This window comes from Dipodomys spectabilis, unplaced genomic scaffold (assembly GCF_019054845.1).
Source record: "Dipodomys spectabilis isolate Male_0828 unplaced genomic scaffold, ASM1905484v1 ptg000323l, whole genome shotgun sequence".
NCBI classification, from domain to species: Eukaryota; Metazoa; Chordata; class Mammalia; order Rodentia; family Heteromyidae; genus Dipodomys; species Dipodomys spectabilis.
This window is the reverse complement of record NW_024871000.1, coordinates 2,485,755-2,492,398: the sequence shown is the minus strand read 5'-3', so window position 1 is coordinate 2,492,398 and position 6,644 is coordinate 2,485,755.

Genomic DNA, 6,644 nt, shown 5'->3' with positions numbered 1-6,644 from the left:
TGAGCCACAGCTCCCTTTCTGGCTTTTGTTAGTTCATGGCCAATAAAGTCTCACTAACTTTTCTCCCATGAGATGGCTTTGACCCATTATCTCTGATCTCAGTCTCCTGAGTAGCTAGGATTTACAGGGGTGAGCCACTAGTGGGATTGAGCTAGAAGCTTTTCTTAAGCAAGAGTTCTTCCCTGCATTTGCCCTGACTCCTCCATGCAAAGAGGGCCTGAGGGTCAGGAGCTGTGAAAAATAGGCTTCCAGCCACAGAAATTGGCTGGGGTCTTTGGTGAAAAGTCAAGCTAATCTTTCCCTGGGCCTCATTCTGGGACCCCACCCTCTGCCCTACCTGTGACTCAAGTACAAAACTTGACACAGGCTTCAGTGTTCTGCCAGACTTGTCTGAAGCCACAGAACCTTCATCCCATCCACACCACGGGCTCTACACCACACCTCAGGACCTTTGCCCATGCTGTACCTTGTGCCTGAGGCCCTCTGTTCTGTTCCATAACATAGAATTCCTGTGGAATTTTGGCACTGATTATATCACTTCCTGGAGCAAGTCTTTCCTTCCCTCCTCCCTCTTTTTTTAAATACTGAGTTTCTAGAGGTGGAATTTGTGCAGGCTGACTGTCAAATTCTCTATCTTCATATGTGTATGTGTGTATATGTGTGTGAGTGTGTGTATGGCATGTGCGTGTGTGCGTGTGCCAGTCCTGATGTTTGAACTCAGGGCCTGGACGCTACCCTAATCTTTTGCGCTCAAGACTAGCACTCTACTACTTCAACCACAGCTCTACTTCTGGATTTTTGGGAGTTTAATTGGAGAAAAGAGTCTCATATAGACTTTCCTGCTTGCATTTGGGATCTCAGATCTCAGACTCATGAGTAGCTAAGGTTACAGGGGTGAGCCAACAGCACCTGCCCTCTACCCCTCTACCTGTTACCCATAACCTCCGCCCTCTGCTAAGTCCCAGTAGAAAATGTCTCACCATGCTCACCTTTTTTTTTTTTTTTTGGCCAGTCTTGGAACTTAAACTCAGGGTCTGGGCATGTGCCTGAGGTTCTTTTGCTCAAGGTTAGAACTTTTATTGCTTAAGCCACAGTGTCAATTTTGGCTTTTTCTGTTTCTGTGGTAGGGAGGAATCAAACCAGGGCTTCATTTGTGCTAAGTAAGCACTCTACCAGTAAGCCACATTTGAAGCCCAAGGCTTACTTCTAACGGGAGTTATGAAGGTGGGATTTATTGGATTACTCCTTTTGGCACAGAAAAGTCTGGTTATTTTCTATCTTTCCCAGGATTTGGGACCAGCCTGAGACTCGGCAATGAGGAATGATGAATGAGTGATGGCCACCAGTCCCCAGAAGCCTAGGCTCACATCCTACAGAGGGATAGAAGATATGGAGCCACAACCTTTGACAACTCCTACAGCCTAAGAATTGTGCTTTCCCATGATAATTGCCAGGATATCATTCACCCGTTGTACACATCAGTTGCACACACCAGCCCAGGCAACGCCTTCCTGACTTCAGTTCTTAAACTGTAGTGAAGGATGCTTGTTCAAGCTGCCTGCTCAGACTTAGTATTCTCTGAGGGCTTGTTGCAGCTTGCCCAGGTTGGGGGGCTGGGCATGGGCAACCTGCTGAATGCCCATCATCCAGGCCCTGTCCCTGAGCCCTTTTGCTCAAGGGTAGTGCTCTGCAACTTGAGCCATGGGGCCACTCAGGTTTTTTTGTTATTATTTTGTTTTGATTTCCTGTGATCTCTTAAGAAATATGAATATTGTGGTCTTTCCTACCCAGGCTGAATTCAAATTGGCATCTCAGCTTCCTGAGGAGCTAGGATTACAGGCAAGAGCCACTGACACCTGGCTTCCTTTTCTTCTTGTTGTTCGTATTTTTTGCGAGAATCTGAAATCTTCAAGGTGTCATTCCAATGGTTTGCATTCGAAGTAAACGTCCCAGGCCTGGAATTGGAATGCTAGGATGGCCACCCACAAATGGAGGGAGATCCTGACTAACTCATTCCTATTCATGTGAATGCTAAGGGAATGTTATAAAAGAAATAATTAAATTTGAAGTTAATTCATAACTCTATTTTAGAATGCCACACAAAAATTATTGAATTTATATCTTCCATTCTAGCAACATGGTTTGATTAAGGATATTGACTGATTTTTTTATTAATGATTTTATAAGTATTGGATGATGATATTCATTAAATGGAAGCATAATTTAATAACTAATAATTTGTAAAAATATATAATTTAATAATATCCTCACATTTCCTCTGTTATATATATATGTATGTATATATATTATATATATATAAATATAAATAAATAAATATATATATATGGCACTACTGTGGCTTGATCACAGGTCCTCAGAACTTCCTGGCAGCTCAGTTTTCTGGAGGCTGGTTGGCTAAGACTGTGACGCCATTTATGGATTGGGCATTGTAGGCTGTGAGTTGAAATCCCAGCATGGCCAATAATGTATTCATGGAGTAAGAAGCCAATTTTGACACATTTTTTTCCTTCTCTGTTAAAGTCCTGGGTCTCAGTACATGTAATATGATGTAATAAAATAAATGTTTTATGTGTAATAATACTAAATAAATAAGGGTAATAAATGTCATATGGAATAAACCCATGTATGTAAATAGATCTCATATATGAGTATTATTTTTTTTTGAACTGGGACGACTTCAGTTCAGGCCCTTGGAACTTTTCTGAACTTCTTTTCTTCAAGGACGGTGATCTTCCTCTTCACCCACAGTGCCACAGAGTTACCCAAACCCTGAGTTTAAATGCCTGGCTTGCCAGTAAAATGGTGCAAATTCCAAGCCAGGGCCTTATTATTATTATTGTTATTGTTATCAGTATTATTATTATTTGGTTTTAGCCCAAGCACCGGGCTTGAACTCAAGTCTTGGCATCTCTACCAAAGCAGATCCTGGGATCCTAGCTCCTGAGTTAAAATCTCAGGGCTTGCAAAAATAAATAAAAAGGAAAAGGATAAAACTGAGAAGTTCAATCAGGTGGTTTTACTTTTTTTTGTCCTTTGTATTGTACCATCCTGGGTCTAAATACAATGCCCAGACAATGCACATGACCTTACAATGCTGATGTTTGGCTGGCTATTAGGGAAGCCAAGCCGAAATCAGCAACTTAGGCCTGAAAGTTGAATCCCGGGACTCCCACTAATGAATGGCTGGCAGGAGATTCTAAGAAATGCTTTCCATGATGGGAAGGTGGCTCAGTTGTAGAGCGATTGCCTTGCACACTAGAGGCCCTGGGTTCGATTCCTCAGCACCACATTAGCAAAAAGAAAAAAGCCGGAAGTGGCTCTGTGGCTCAAGTGGTAGAGCGCTAGCCTTGAGCTGAAGAGCTGATTATGAACCTTGAACTCAGGGCCTAGCCACTGACACTTACCAGTGGGGATCATGGATAGCGCCCTACCATGTGGAGCCAAGGACCCCCTTGCAACAGAGTGTTACAGTCTAGGCATGTAGTAGCTGAGGTCTGTCATCCTGCCTACTCAGGAAGCTGAGATAAATGATCTGGGTTCAAAACTATACCAGACACAAAAGGTCCCATGAGACTATTATCTCATATTCACCACTTAGAAACTTGAAGTGGAAGCTAGTCGCTGCTGACTCGTGCCTGTCATCCTAGGTACTCAGGACGCTGAGAGCTGAGGATCACGGTCCAAAGCCAGCCTGGGCAAGAAATTCCTTGAGACTCTTCTCTCCAGTGACCCACCAAAAACCTCAAGGGGTGCTGTTGCTCAAGTGGTAGAGCGATTGGCTTTAGCTAAAGAGCTCAAGGCCAGCACCCAGGCCTAGACTTAAATTCCTCCAACTTCCAACAAAAGAAAGAAAGAAACCTAAAGTAGAATGCTGGGAATGTGTCTTAGGAGTAGAGTGCTTTGCATGTATGAATCCCTGGGTTTGATTCCTTAGTATTACATCACTAGAAAAAAGTCTGAAGTGGATGTGTGCCTCAAGTGGTAGAGTGCTATCCTTGTACAGGAGAAACTCAGATACAGTGTTCAGGTCCTGAGTTGAAGCTCCAGGACAAGTATATGAACACATATACATGCACACACACAGATACCAGAAGTGAAGCTGTGACACCAAATGATAAAGAACTGAGCTTCTGCTCTGCACTCACAGTCAGTACCCAGGTCCTGTGTTCAACACAGCCACCCAGGGCCCAACTAGAAGAGGTCAAAGTTTCAAAATCTGATGAGTTTCACCAGCCCTAGATGACAGGAAGCATAGTGAAATTACACATGTGCTTTGATTAAGCAAGCTTCTGGAAACCCAGGGGGGCATCATTGCCAATAATGAATCATTTCATTTGGTTCAGTGCCATGGACCGGCTCTGCCAGGACGATGGACAACACCTCGTGGAGGTAACTGGAACAGGTGGGGAAATGGCAAACAGACAACTCACACACAAGAGGAGTGAAAGCTAGTTGCGATTTATTGCAGAGGATAACAAGTTTTTATAGAATAAGGTCTCCATGAAAAAGGGCAAAAGGTTACACAATCTTGCTGCAAGGCTTCGTTCTTGGGTGGTCACCAGCTGGTAGCCTCATCTTGTTTTTTGGATGATGAACTATGACCATAGGCAATTGTTCCGGGCTTTGCCTCTATTTTTAAGAAATACAATTGGTTTCGAGATGTTTATCACCTATTAACCATTAACCAGAGCATATATGCAAAGTGGTGGACAGTAAGGTATGAACTCTAGTACGTTATTGTTACTTTTGTTTAGTTTTGTACTTTATGGGTTTCAAATCTTTTGTAAACAATTGTGTTTCTTTGCCATTCTTTAGAGGGTCCCCAATTTGTGGCCAAAAATCCTGATATTCAGTATACTTAGTTATATCTGGCCATATATCAAATTTAGGCTCATAGTGTCTTCTCTGTAACCCTTTCACATAATCGTTTACTCTTCTCCATAGAGGCCTTCACTGTCTCATAAGATCTTTCTTGCTCCTTCTTTGATAGTAAGCACCCAAGGAGGCCTAGATCTAGCAAGTCACTCAGTAAATGGAAGAGAGTAATAGGAAGTTCTTTCTCCTAAGTAGTTTACCCAACGGTTGCCATCCTTATCATACACACTTGTAAAAGGCTATGGATCTGGCGGAAGTCTTTGGGGTCCTCTAGATAATGGAGGATCCCACCATTTTCCTCTGATAAGCCATTGCCACCTTCCATCTACCAACCTTTTAGGAATCTTATTTAGCTTTTGGTATAAATATCCCTCTACATCTTTCTTATCTACAGGTTATCTATATGGGTCTATTGTATATTCTTCAGGATTAAAGGGAAGTCTCCAATAGCCATACACTCTTTCTGCTCTAGCCGTGCCTACAGCTTCTTGTAAATTTCTTACAAACAATTCCTTCTGCTGAAGTGATGTCATGAAACCCCCAATACTTTTATATTTACTTATGACTTGTCTACTAGCCTCCATAAGAGGGGCTTTCAGGGTAGCACTTAACTCTGGTGAGTTAGTCATATTCTCAGGACACTTATCAGATGTTGGAGTGTTCAACACTTCCAAGAAATAGCCCTGAATAAGGGAACGTTGAGCATGAGTAAGTAGAACAAGCAGCAGGAGCAGTAAAAGATTAATGTGCACTCCTATACAGCGAAGAAAAGAAAAACAGGAACAGGAACACATCTTTCCCAGGGGCTTGCCAGCCTTTCCAGGAGGTAGGCTTCTTTGAAGCCCCATTCTCTGAGGTAGACTTCTGTGAAGTCCCATTCTCAGATCTGATAGCAGGTGTTCCATGCTAAGCAGACTCCACTGGAGTAGATGTGGAAGTTCAGCTCCTTAGTTGTCTGCCAGAAGGACCCTTGAATTAATTGTAGCTGGTTATTTCAGCACTGGAACATAGTCTAACAAAGACAGGCTAAGTGCAGGGAACTTGGCCACGGGAGGTGCACAAATGAAGTCTTCCTGTTACAACAGAGCTCTCGGCAGAGAGATAGCTTGAGGTACATAGAGGCCTTTTTCTCCTGACCTTCAGAGCCCACCCACACTCTTCACTAATTGTCCTAGAAGGAGTTTTTTTTTTATCACTCAGCTGTACAGGATTGAGGCCTCTTCCAACAATGAGGAAGACTTCTTCCAGCAGTCACCGATGTGGAGAAAACCTCAGGCTACAATGTGAACAATGAGAGGAGCCCTGGAAGATGCACTGTCTTGAAAACTCTTTCTGTTCTATGAAATCATTCTATGCAAAGCAAATTTCATAGCTGGATACCTTTCATCATAGGAACTCCAGATCTTCACCAATAGAAATACATGCATATGTACATGGGGAGACATGTTGTTACTGGCTCTTTTTTTTTATTGGCAGGTTCGGGGGTTTTACTATGACCCTAGGCAATGTTCCTGAGCTAGTTTTGCTCAAGGGTAGTGCTCTGCCCTTGAGTCATAGCCCCATTCATGGGAATTTTTTATTCCGGTATTCCCTCAGAAATAAGAGTGTGGTGGAATTTCCTGTCCTGGCTGAATTCAATCTGGTATTCTCTACTACTCAGCCTCCTGAAGAGCTAGGATTACAGGTAGGATCCACTGACACTTGTCTTTCTTTTCTTCTCATTCTTTTCTTTCATCCTGACAATCTGA